The following is a 13,879-nucleotide window of genomic DNA, read 5'->3' as shown; positions in this document are numbered from 1 at the left end:
GCGCCGGAATGGGGGAGGGGAGTTGGAGGCCATGACCCTCCCACTTTTTATCGGCTGTAAGGACAAGTGGCAGGAGGAGGGGGGGAAGTCTTGGAGGGACGAGGCGGCACAAAGGCAGGGGCTCGGGGAGAAGGGACGGTCCGGGAGGTAGGACCAGGGTTTGGGTGCCGGTGGCCCCTGCACTGTTAGGAAGCTTCCGCCACCCCATGTCACATTAATGCTGTGTGCAGCCATTTTGGAAGCAAATGGTGCAGCACCAGAATTTGAAATAATAAACATAAAGATGCAGTTTGGGTATAAAGTCTGGACAGTCATTTTCCACTAGTAATGATATCCTTTTGCAGCTGTAAAAGAGCATGTGCATATGACACTGCAAACAGTATAGACTCATTTTTAATAATAATAAATAATAATTTTATTTTTTTATGTAATCTCCAGCCTCAAAGGTTTAGATATTGGACCCCTTTTCAAGTGTTAGCACCACAAGTTAGGCAGTAAAATGTGTCTCCAAGACATTGGCATGTTCTTTCATCCTTAAGAGTAATAATGTATGTGGAAACAATAAGTAAGCAGATTAGTGGCTGAATTCAGCTGCCATGAAACCCGCTGAGTGACATTCAGGGTGACCCCCAAGTCCCTTTACCGTTTTAGGCCTAATCAATTTGATTGTCAGGGCATTTTAGGTATCTGGTTCCCAGATTTAAAATATTATAATACAAGTCGTGAAAGCCAGCAAAGAATCAACAGTTGGGCACAAATATCATAGGCCATATTCATTCATGATATAACTGCATGCAATCAATGGGGGGATAAATTTGGCACAAGGTGTTATATTATGGGTGGGGTTTTCACAGATGCCTAACAGATTAGAATACCGAATTCCCATTCCTGTCTAATGAGAAATTGGCATCCTGGAGATACTTTACGTGGCTTTGAAAATTCTACCCTATCTGTTAATTTAAAAAAAGAAAAGGAGTACTTGTGGCACCTTAGAGACTAACCAATTTATTTGAGCATGAGCTTTCGTGAGCTACAGCTCACTTCATCAGATGTAGCTCACGAAAGCTCATGCTCAAATAAATTGGTTAGTCTCTAAGGTGCCACAAGTACTCCTTTTCTTTTTGCGAATACAGACTAACACGGCTGTTCCTCTGAAACCTGTTAATTTAAAAGTAATTTGATTGGCTAAACATTCCAGTATGTCTCTTATTTTTTCTTTTAATAAAGAACTTTACCCCTTTCTACAACACTCATGGTTTGTTCCATTGTTACTTATGAGGGTGGAGTTTATTTAAGTGTCTGTCAAGGCTGACGTCAAACCCAACATTCTGGCTTTACTTACTTATTGTTTCTGTGGATTTTTAATTAGTAATGACATTCAGACATGAAATACTCTATTTCCAAAAGGCCAGATGAAAAATCTCATGTGAATCACCTCATCTGATTTCCAATATATTTTTTACTTATTTGGAAATGTTTGATGGTTTTCTAAATATGCCTTAATGAGACAATACAAGATTTAAAAAAACATAAACCTATTTTTCATTTCTATTACCCAAAGCACTTTTGATTACTATCTCTGATTTCTTTTTAAATAAACTAATTTTTTGATCATTAATTCTGTTATTTATATTTTGCACTGGCCAATGAATATAGATTAGTAAGTATCACTTTCGTTTGCTGTGCATTTCTCATCAATTTCCTTTTCAGGGTCTCATGAAGAAATGCCTCCATGCTGGGACTGTAAATATTGCAGGAAAATATTTAAACCCCGAGCCTGCAAAGATTTAAGCACATGCTTAACTTTAAGCATGTGAATAGTCACCGTGAAGTCAGTGGGACTATTCACACACTTAAAGGTAAGCACGTGTAGTGGGATCAGAGACTAATTTAAAAAAAACCCAACAGTTTGCACTGACATTTTTAAAAATAGTGACATTTCTATTGGTCCTAGAGTTTCAATCCTTCTATGTTAAATAATAAGAAAGATATTAAACAAAACAAATTGTGGACCCAATTCTGCTCCCACTGAAACCAAGGGCAAAACTCCCTTTAGCTTCAATGGGAGCAGAATCCAATGATATAACATTTTGCTTCCCTTGTAAATAGAAATATTGCCTCCCCTTTTCATCTGATATTGTCTTCCATATCCCACATGCATCCACTCATCATGGTCTGTTGCCAATGTTTGTTTTATTATCTGTCTAATTTAGGACCCCATCCTGCAGCCCTTATTCACATGAGTAGTCCCACAGACTAGAATGGGACTACTCCCATGATTAAGTGCTTCTCATGGGAGTACGGTGAGTCCTGCAAAGTGAAACGTGTGTTTAACTTTACTCGCATAGCTAGTCCCATTGACATCAAGGGGCTACTCAGGTGAAACAAGTTAATTGGATTATTCCTGCATAAGTACTTGCAGGATTGAGACCTAAGGCTCTAAACCGCTAGCGGGAAAGGAATTTGTCTTCTTATATACCTGCACAGCTTTATGCACACTCACAGATCTCTGTGGTGTGGGCTATGTAATAATAACAAATATTGATAATTAATAGTAAATAATATACTAGCTTTATTGTAATCGGATGCTTTACTCCTCACACCTTGCTGATCTTTAATATAGCTCTTCCCCCAGTAGTCTTTAAGGATCAGACTTATGTTTAAATGATGTAAAAAATGGGACCTACAGAGGTTGACTGTGAGTAACATTGTCAAAACCACCTAAGAGACGTGGAAGCCTAAGTCCCATTTTCAAAAATGACTTAGGCACTTTGGCCTAGATCCTCAAAGGTATTGAGGTATCTAATCCCCACTGAAATTCCAATGACACTCTTTCAATGAGACTTAGGCTTCTAAGGCACTTCGGCATTTTTGTTTTTTAAAAGTCAGTTCTGGAAAACCATAAATAAATGCTACCAAATGTATTAACCGTAGTAGAGCAATGCTGAAGTACTATGGAGTTTTTTACACTCCTTTGCATTTCTGTGACTTTAATGTTTCCTCTTTACAACACGTAGATGTTCCAGTGTTTATATGCAGTGTTGTTGTGGCTGGGTTGGTCCCAGGGTAGAAGAAGAAATCTGTAAACTCAAAAGTTTGTCTCTCTCACAGGCAGAAATTGGTCCAATAAAACACATTGCCGCGCCCTCCCTGTCTCTCTAATTTATAATGAAAGTTTTGATCAAAATAGGATTTTTCTTTCTTTTTATTGGCCTATCTAGGATTTCCACGTAAGAGAATATTATGTCTCACTATGTTATTTTAGCCAGTGGAAAAGGGGTAAATTTTAGAAGCCGTGCTTAGGAAAACAGCACACAAAATATCTTCTAACGAAATGATGGGAATTATACATTTCCTTTCCAGCACCCAATTTTTATCCACCTGCATCTTTCTGAAATGGTACCTGCAAATGGTGACTCAGGAGGTAAATGCCACTACCATGTGTAGTATTAATTTTTATTTTCAATGCTACATAATAATGGTTTTGATTATAAACAGAGAGAAGAGTCATGTTGCTACAAGAACTTTGCACTGATGTAATGTGGACATGCTATGTAGTGTACAGTAGTACACCAGATGGAAAATAGGAGTGCTTGGACTGGAAAGTAAGTCATGCTGTCTTTCCATGTTGTGTATAAATCTACAGCGCATAATTAAAAGCAGAAGCATTGAATATCTCCAGACTCTAAAGCCTTTACCTGGCTCTATAAATCCTTCAGCCATATAACAGACAGAGAGCTGGGTTTAAGCTAATCTAGGCAGATGGATTTTTTGTGTTTGGTAACGTTTGTTTCACTGCGGCATGACTGGGCGAAGGGAAAATGTGTCCTGAAGTAAATACATGTCCTTTCTTTGCCGGCGGGGAGGGGGGAAGGGTGGGAAGAAAGAAGGATTAGTGACTGATCATAACATCATCTGTTCAAAGCTTCCTACCTCACTCAGTAACTGTCCAGCTTTTCTGGCATGGCCAGAATGACCGTTTTGTACAGTGTTCTGAGAAGCCCCCTGCTCCAAAGTGATTCTCATTGGTTAGAGGTTTCTTTCCTATTAAACCTTGCCCCTCTGTGTCCATATCCATGAAATGGGGATAGTATTGATCTATCTTAAAGGGTCTTGGGTGGATTCATTAGTTAATGGGCCCAATTCTGTTCCTTTTGGAATCTATTGGAATGTTGCCCTTCAGTTTAATAGGTTAGCTGGCAACTAATGTAGCTGTGTAGGGAGAGAATTCCTACCCTCCACTCCATACATTAAGGCTGCTGGCTACCAGGATCTCCCTGTATCAGTGTGCCTGCATGTTTGTTGTTGCTCCCATTATCACAACAAAGTGGATAGGGAGGGGATGGAGACAAGGAGAGAGTTAGTGGAACTATGACTGCCCACTCCCATGCACTAGTCAGAGAAGCTGGCTGGACATAAGGGAGGAGAATGGGGTGCGAGTAGCATACTGCCCTTCCCACACAGGAAAAGGGGAGCATGGGAGGACTAGTACCCAGGGTTCTTCCTGGGTCAGTGCAGCCTAGGCATCATCCCTCACACAGGCCTACGCCTGAGGGTACCATCTGGCCCAATGGGAACAGAGATGGGCTGAATGCTTGGAAAGCGCTTTGAAACTATAAAGCGGCATGAGTTATGGGATCCGATTCCCCACTGAAGTTAATGGGGCTGCACCCAACTGGAGTATCTAGTCCACTGCTTTTATTTATCATTATTTCATATGCAAAAATTCTTGCAGTATATTTAGCTCTTTGACCACCAAGGCCTGCAAATACCGACGGATGGGTGAGTGAAACTTCTACAAAAAACAAAGACAAAAAAGCCATTGTTTTTTGCATAAGAATATGCACTCCAAATGGGCTGGAGAATTAATTAAGTACAATGAATGTGTTCTTTAAAAACTGCATTTCAAATATTTATTGTCACTACAGCAATTCCTCATTCCAACCATGGAATGCTGCAAATACCATAAACGCTGTAAAAAAGGTAAAAGCAACAAATGGCAAGTTTTTGGAGGGTACCTACTCTAAATGTGATGGGCTGCATGGCCATTTAGTTCCTCACATAGTGCCTAAATCTGAGTCAATCCAATTTGAAAGCAGCCCAACAAAGAGCTACAGCTATGACCAGAAAACATGTGCAAACTATTATCAGCTTTGAATGCCAGCAAAAGAAAGGTCTAACCCACCATAATCATCATTTGGATATAAGGAATTAATTCAAAACATTAATGATAGAGCAGAACTGCATGGGTTAGCCCAGAAAATCCTTTGCTGCTGAGAATCAGTTTGGAATTAAAGGAAACGTCTGAAATAAATTGGGTTTAAGGGTCTCTTTTGCAGCCCTAGCAAACAGAGATCCTTACCACAAAATTCATCCTTGATCTGGCATAAATATAAGCCTGCTCAGAAAAAGCCAAAGAAAAGGTTTAGTATGGAGATTGGATTGCCACACAGCCCAAGACAAGATGGTGCAGGCATTGATGAAGTCTTTGGCTCACAGAGCTCAGCATACTGCTCACTTGACTGTCCCTGGCAGCTGCTGCAACACATTGGATAATTACAGCTCTCAGCCTGTTCCAATGCTCATCCAGAACGCAAGCTCTGCAGACAAACCAAGAAGTTTTTTTAAAAAGGGAAAGAAATCATTTTTATTGAAGGGGATTCTGTTTTGACTCAAGGCTAGCTCAGAAATGGCTGAGAAGCTAGAAGAAGTAGGGCTGGGAAAACTTGTTTCCTAATCGGACTCTATAGCTGATGGTTTGTAGTGCAAACGGTTTGCTGAAATGGGGAAAACAAACCCATAGGACCAGATCCTTCACTGCTGTAAACTGCCCTAAGTGTGATAGGGTGTCCCGCCTACACAGGACTGAAAGGGGTTAAGGTGGCCAGGGAGGCCTATTAACTTCACAAGCTGCACCTGGAGAAAGAGCCAGGAAGTAGGGAATTGATTGCAAGCAGGCTCAGCTGGGCAGGAAGAGGCGGGACCTATAAAGCCAGGAAGCTGGCACTAGACAAAGACAGGTTTCAGAGTAACAGCCGTGTTAGTCTGTAGTCGCAAAAAGAAAAGGAGTACTTGTGGCACCTTAGAGACTAACCAATTTAGTCTCAAATAAATTGGTTAGTCTCTAAGGTGCCACAAGTACTCCTTTTCTTTAGACAAAGACAGTAATCGCTCACTCCCTAGGAGGGGTGGTTGGAGGCTGTAGGGCCCTGTGGACTACAGTCACTCCCTGGGATGAGGGAGGATGTTTGGAGCTGGTGCACCCAGAAAAGGGGGGAGAGGGAGCGCCCCAGAGAAGGAGCAGCGAGGGCTGGGAGAGGAAAGCCCTGAGCTTCTGGGTAGAGGGTCCCTGGACTGGAACCCAGAGTACGGGATGGGTCTGGGTTCCCTACCTGCCACTGGGGAAGTAGCACTAGTGGGCAGTGAACTGGAAGACCGCCAAGTTGCTTTGGGAGTGGCCGAGGGTTTGAAAGACTGTACCCTGGAAGGGTGGGAACGCACAGTGACCTAGCTGGAGGGCTGAGTCATGAGGAGGAGGATGCAGTTCAGGGAGCAAGAGAGGGGCTGGAGAGAGAGATGGAGTGATGGTGTGCAACCCCCGGGTGGGGGTGTTGACCTCGTGAGCTAATCCCCAGAGCAGCCAGGAGGAGGCTTCCATGAAGTTGACTCCAATGGAGCGACATACTGAATGACACCAGCTGAGGAGCTGGCCTCTCCCTAGAACAGTGGTCCCCAAACTGTGGGCTGTTCCCCCTAGGAATATTTAGGGGAGGCATGGTGAGCCCTGGGCCGTGGGGAGGGAGCACCAACCAGCCCTGCTCTGCTCCCAGTTCTGCTCTGGCTCCAGCTGCAGCCTCTGGGCCCGACCATGGCTCTGCCCTGGCTCCCAGCCCAGCAGCAGCTCGGGCCCCAGCCTCAGCCCCCTTACCACTGTCTGCACCCTTCCCACCCTGGGAGCTTCAGTCCTGGTTCCTGACTGTGGCTCGGGGGGGGGGGGGGGGGGCGGCGGGGCGGAGTACAGAGAGGGGTGAGTGGGATGTAAAAAGTTTGGGGACCACTGTGGTCTTTTCTAGAGGTTTTTTTTGCCTATTGTTTTGATACTGGGGCTTCCCAGGGATGCTAGGTGGGGCTGTTCCTCTCTCCTCTTTCAGGGGATAAAAAGAAAAGGAGGACTTATGGCACCTTAGAGACTAACCAATTTATTTGAGCATAAGCTTTCGTGAGCTACAGCTCACTTCATCGGATGCAACTGTAGCTCACGAAAGCTTATGCTCAAATAAATTGGTTAGTCTCTAAGGTGCCACAAGTCCTCCTTTTCTTTTTGCGAATACAGACTAACACGGCTGTTACTCTGAAACCTTTCAGGGGATAAGTCGCCTGTGTGCAGAAGGCCAGCACAAGACTGCGATTCATGGAATTCCTATCACTGGCTCAGCATAGTGAGGAGGAACGTTTGCTGAAAGTGTCTTCCATAGACCCCTCAAAATAGGGCTTAAATGGTGCGTCGGCCTTGTTCCGGCCCTCTGAATAGGGGCATATAGCACCATTAGCTAGTAAGGATCCACAAAAGAAAAGAGATCCTGTCTGCAGGATGAAAAAGCTTGGCGTTAAAAGCTAGTGTTTAAGCAGTGATGTGGACTTGGGGCTGAACTCTGTCTTTGTTCTACTCAGCTGAGCAGGGGAGTCAGGCCCATCTGATGGAGGGGAAGAGGGTTTGGCCCACCCATTGTAGCAGCCCTGTTTGGCTGTTCTTCCCTAGGAGGGGGGAAAATCAAGCTGCCTTCCTCGTTGCGAGACTGGCTCCAGCAAGGGCCCCAAATCCGGTTACTGGCGAGGAATCCCAAGAGTCGGCAATACTGCACCCCTCTACCCTCACTGGTTGGACTATCTGGCCAGAGTGAGGTAGGGAGTTAGCTGTGTGCTCTCAAGAAGTGAGAAAGGAGTAGAGGATGAACTGTAGCTGTCCCAATTTCTTCCCAGGGCTGCTGCTGGCCAGGCTAGCTATGCGATCCTCCATTTCGGTCCCAGTTACATACCCTGCTGTATCATCATCCTAAATAGCTGTTTGCAACAGACAAACCTTCTTCAGTGCATTCAGCTTTCTACAGAAAGGTGAGCACAACTGCTTGCTAGCCTTTGTCTCTGTATGAGACCCAATCTGCCTAAGCCAAACCAATGCTGGTGTGAGCTGCAAATGCTCTCTGCAAATCTGTGCTCATAAATACTATGGTTTATTGACAGGTTTCAGAGTAACAGCCGTGTTAGTCTGTATTCGCAAAAAGAAAAGGAGTACTTGTGGCATCTTAAAGACTAAGCAATTTCTTTGAGCATAAGCTTTCGTGAGCTACGGCTCACTTCATCGGATGCATACTGTGGAAAGTGTAGAAGATCTTTTATACACACAAAGCATGAAAGTGTATAAAAGATCTTCTACACTTTCCACAGTATGCATCCGATGAAGTGAGCTGTAGCTCACGAAAGCTTATGCTCAAATAAATTGGTTAGTCTCTAAGGTGCCACAAGTACTCCTTTTCTCTTTATGGTTTATTGCTGAGTTCACTTCAAACTGCTATGGGAAATAGCACTGTAATTGAACAAGTACATTCACTTTTTATATTTTTAAGATCTTTGGTGAAGAGTCATAACTAACTTCAGTAACACAAAGCTGCTGTGTTGCTTTCTGCATTACAGAAATGGGGGATTGTGGTAAAAGCTAAGGTATTTTTATTTTAAAATTACACAGTCCTAACACAAGGGCATCTAGAATATGGTTCCAAGCACTGCCTTCCAAACTGGAGGATACCCTATGGCCTCTGTAGCCACAGCCTCACCACAATGATACTGACAAAGACCCTGTTGCTTTGGCATTCTTACTGCGTTTGAAGTAGTCTGAACAAACATCTTGGAACGTCCTGCTGAGCAGCTCAGGCTGGGATTTTCAAAGGATTTTAAGGGATTTAGGCAACTCCAGTGGGATATGGGGCTCCAAGCTCAGTATTGCCAACCCCCAAGTTTCAAATCCAGGGGGTACACTGACAAAAATCATGAGATTGGCCTCAAAATCATAATTTTTTAATAGATCACTGGTTTTCAACCTGTGGTCTGTGGACCTGTGGGAGTCCACAGGCTGTCTAAGATTTCCAAAGGGGTCTTCCTCTTTTTTGGAAAATTTTTAGCGGTCTGCAAGTGAAAAGGTTGAAAATCATGAGAATAGATATGGTGGTTTGTAGTGGGTCTTTTGATTTTTGAACTCCCCTTGCCCAGCCTGTGTGTGTTTCAGTTAGTGTTGCCAGTGTGCCAACATTTACAAAAGTGATTTAGCCTCCCCACATCTGTCCATGCCCCTGCCCAGAAATTATTATTGCCCCCTCTAGCCTCACCTCTAGTCCTCCTGTAGCTTCAGGGGTTCTTCAACTGCTATCTGGTCTGGTGGGGAGGAGGGAGTTGGATCAGGGTACCTTGAGCTGCCCTCTTCATAGGGGAGAGGAAAGGACTCCTCTGCCCCTGCACCGGCAGGTGCTGTATGGTGGGAAGGGGGAGGATTGGGGTGGCGTGGGGAGAGATGCAGAGGGGCTGCTGGGCTCTTTAGCTCTTATCAGAACACATAGGGTCCCAGAGAGCTCTGCTCTGTCTGCTTCCTGCGGCAGCCCTGATTGGCTGCTGGCCCCCATAGAGCAGCCAATCAGAGGGGATTTCCCATCAGGCAGGGCTCTCATATGTGAGAGGGCTGCTGGTGTTTCCCATTGCATTGTTAGACATGCTGTGATGTGGGGGGAGCCAGTGAGAGCTAGTGACTTTAACTCCCCTGGACCCGCTGGAAAATCCCAGCTTGACGTCCCCAAAGTGGAAGGTCCATGGTCAAATGCTCAGCTGGTGCACACTCACGTTGCGGCCAGCTCTCACCGTGTGTTTGCAGTGATGGGATTTCGACCAGGGCAGGAACCTGTCTGGTGATGACACAAAGCTGCAGCCCTCTAGTCAATTTCAACCATACCTGTGGGGGAAACCCCATTCTGATTGGCTGCCTGTGCCACCTGCCCACCTCCTGGGGCCCTGCAACCAATCCAAGCTGCTGCAGGCAGAGCTCTCCCGTGCCCCCTGGTTTGGAAGGAGGCAGAGGGGGATGAAGAACCCCGGAGCTGCCCTGTGATGCTGGAAGGGGGACCCTGCTGCAGCGCCCCCAGACATGGGGGAGGAGGGGTGAAGAACCCCATAAACAGCAGATGTGAGCTGGGGTGGGAGATGGGCAGAAGTGATGAGGGGTTTGGGGGGGACAGGATTGATTTGGGGATGGGGGACAGGGTAATTGCTGAGCAGGGGTTGGGCAGGTGTAGGGGTGAGAGCCAAAATCACCTTTCCCAATAAATGTGGGAGTGTTGGCAACACTAAGTGTCTCTCTCTTTGACCCATACATGCTGTGATGGGTAGGGGGATTTCATCAGTCAAAAGACAGACCAAAAAACACACTAATATCTAATGATTTGAGGGAGAGGTCTCACTCATGGTTTTTGATCTCTTGGGGTTGGCAGTGAAATTGGCTTTACTCCATTAAAGTCAATGAGGTTTCACTTGGGAACCAGGGCCCGCCACATGGATCCAGTGATGCTACCTCTCACAATTTTGTTGTGAGTCTTTTGATATTTGGTGGAGTTTTTTTTAAAGCCCCAGCTTAAAAATGGAAGTTTCTAACCCTTGTGGTTGCAAAGAAAAGCCTGAAAATTGCCAAGTGCACCTTAATGTTGTTTGTTTGTTTTTTTAAGGGCACATAAAAAGAACCCTCACATTTTTAACTTGGAAAAATTGCATGATTTTTAAGCCAGTCGTGATTTTGGAAGGGCCTCCAGACTGATTCGGGTTTTTTGAATGGCTCAGGTTGCTCCAGCTGCAGAACAGGAGCCACAGTTACAGAGTTCCTCATTGGTAGGAAGCCTCACAAATATCTCCAGGTTGTGGACCAAGGTAAATAATTGAATCCACAAAGGAGCGGATTTTCTGTGTTGCTGTCAGTGAACATTTAGAGCCAGGGAACAGATAGTTTTGAGAGGTGGGAGGGATTTCCTTAGCTTATTACTTCAAAGTCATTGTCACCACATTTGTGACCATTCCTATAGGCAGAAATGGCCCAGATTCCTGGATGAATGTGTCAGAACTGTTGCACTTGGAGTGAATGAAGTACTGTGCATGCCATGAAGAGCCCTGATTCTATTGTAATGAACTAAGCTTTGACTGGACCTAATGGAACCACCACATGCTTGAAATTCTGATCTTGAGGAGAGTTCCAACTCACATTAGGAGCCCTTGTAAAATACTTGAGCTGCAGGCAACGTTTCCAGGTATCTCTGTGTCATGGGAAAGGAATCCAGATTTGCTGTGATTATCACCTGTTCAGGACAGAGAGATAAGGAAGAAAAAGGCAATTAAAGCTGCATTGCATTTCCTTTGTGCCTCCTAAAAGAGCAATGTATAATTTGACATGTTGGTTGCTATCCTGCTTGGTGGGCGCTCTGTATTGTCTGGAATTAGCATGAGCTTAGCCAGTCGAGCAAATTCTGCTCTCTCACATGCACTCAATGGAGAGCAGAATCTGCCCCAGTAGTGCACATTTTATTGGTGGGACGATTTGATTGGGCCAGGAAAATCAGGAGAACTTCTTAGGCATCCTTACGTGGTGTCTAGAGTAAATAAGGAATCAAAGGGATAAAAGATGTTTTCAGGAGGAAAACAAAGTGTCAGTATGAATCAAAATATCTGCAACTAAGTGCAAGATTTAGGACACTGAGTCCTATTAGAGATCAGGAAATGCCACTGAAAGGTGGTTACCAATTCAGACTAAGCACATCATTATGAGCAGGCTGTTGTTTCTTTAATTCCCATTGGATCAACAACTAAATTAATCCTATGCATTTGCAGCATCCTGAAGAAAGCTAAAGGAGACAACATAACCTCCATGAAAAGAGCAGGAGTAAAATTTGAAGTTTAACTGTAGGCAGTATTGTTATAATTACTACATGTTGTGTTATGATTAATGGGGTAGATTCCTTTGGGAGAGGCAGCTTCTGGAACAGCAGGCAGCCAAACGATGCTGAGCTATTTCCTTGAGTGAACCCTGTGGAAATGAGATACTTATGTATGACTAAATATCAGCCAAGATTGGGAATAATGTGATGGCTAAATAAACAGCTAATTTAAGCACCATGGGAAATTACCAGTTGGTTTCATTCTGTGAAATTCCAGCTGATGGTTCTGTATGAGAGAATGGTACATTTTTCTCTCTATTTGTAAATGTAATACAGTATTGTGGCAAGGCATTAGTCATGAAGACACCCACTTGCTAGCACTGTATTTCCAGTTGTTTTCAGATACTGGGTTGGTTTCAGGCCACATCTGTGGCTGGTACAAATCAGCATATCACTCTTGACTTCAAGGGGTCTAAACTGATTTACAGCGGCTGCAGGGCTTGCCTCCATGTACAGTCCACCCACATTTTTCAAACTAATCTTAAGCACCCACTCCTGATATGCTCTTGACAGTGATTCTAGATGGTGTGGACCACCTTAGATTGTGAGCCCCCTTGGATCAGGGGTAATTTCTGAGTGTTTGGAAAGTACCTAGCCCATTTTAAGTGCTACCACACGGAAATTATTGTCCTCTACTGAGATTGAGCTCTCTGGGCAGGGACTGCCTTCTTGTTCTGTCTTTGTACAGCTCCTCACACAATGGAGTCCTAGTCTGTGACTAGGGGTCTGAGGTTCTACCACAATACAAATAGTTAATAATAATAATATACCCATTTGTTGTCCCCTACCTCTGTCTACTACTTGGCCTTGTATCCTCGGAGCCTCCGTCATCCTTAGCTCTTATGCTTTTGAGCAGAAGTCTCCCACCTGGCTATTTTAATCTTTCTGCACTCTAAGATCCCCCCCCCCCCAGCTCCAAAATGACTCCGCAAATCACATGCGTGCAGCCTCTATTCCATTGGTGTGAACTTTATTAGCAGTTCTTGGCAAGACCAATCTTCTGTGATTAAAAACATCTCTTTTACCACCGATGCTATCATCATTGCAAACCCCTGGAGAGGAAAGTCTTTTAAAAACTTCCAAGCTGCTCAAAAGAGACATTTTCAGTCTCCCCAGATTAATCACCCTAACTTTAAACTCGGTGGCACTGGCTGAAGTGTCTTTTGTTATCTGTCTATACAGTGCCTAGCACAAGGGCATTCTGATGCTTGATTGGGTCCCCAGGTGCTACTTTACTACAAATAACTATAAGTGATATCCCATTACATGTGTATATTTCCTAAACTGACAGATTTGTTTTCTGATTTGAGGCCAGCTCAGCAATGTGATCCTTTCCAAATGGGTCTGGAAAAGTTCATTTTCATAATAACCATCAAGAAAAGGAGGACTAGTGGCACCTTAAAGACTAACCAATTTATCTGAGCATAAGCTTTCGTGAGCTACAGCTAAGGTGCCACTAGTCCTCCTTTTCTTTTTGCGAATACAGACTAACACGGCTGCTACTCTGAAACCTATAATAACCATCATTACTCTATAGCATCAGGTCCTAGCAATGCTCTCCCATAATCTCTTTCGTCAGGGGATTCCAAATCAGCAATACAAATGCATTCTGGGATGACATTCATTAAACAAGGTCTCAGCTATGGAGACACATTTTAAAAAAAAATCAATTCCTGTTTTCAACATAAAAAAATTGGGTATTTACCAGTTTATGATGATTTGTGTCTCTTAAAGGAGACTGTCTCCATCCCTTGATATGGCTACAGACAGTTTGGCGAGTGTACTGTGTAGAAGTATATCCTTAATCACTCAAAATAGTTTAGATCTAAACCGTTAAAACTGGGGAGGATTACAATTTACCA

Source organism: Caretta caretta, chromosome 11 (assembly GCF_965140235.1).
Source record: "Caretta caretta isolate rCarCar2 chromosome 11, rCarCar1.hap1, whole genome shotgun sequence".
Classification (NCBI taxonomy): Eukaryota; Metazoa; Chordata; order Testudines; family Cheloniidae; genus Caretta; species Caretta caretta.
Note: the sequence above shows the minus strand (reverse complement) of the source record.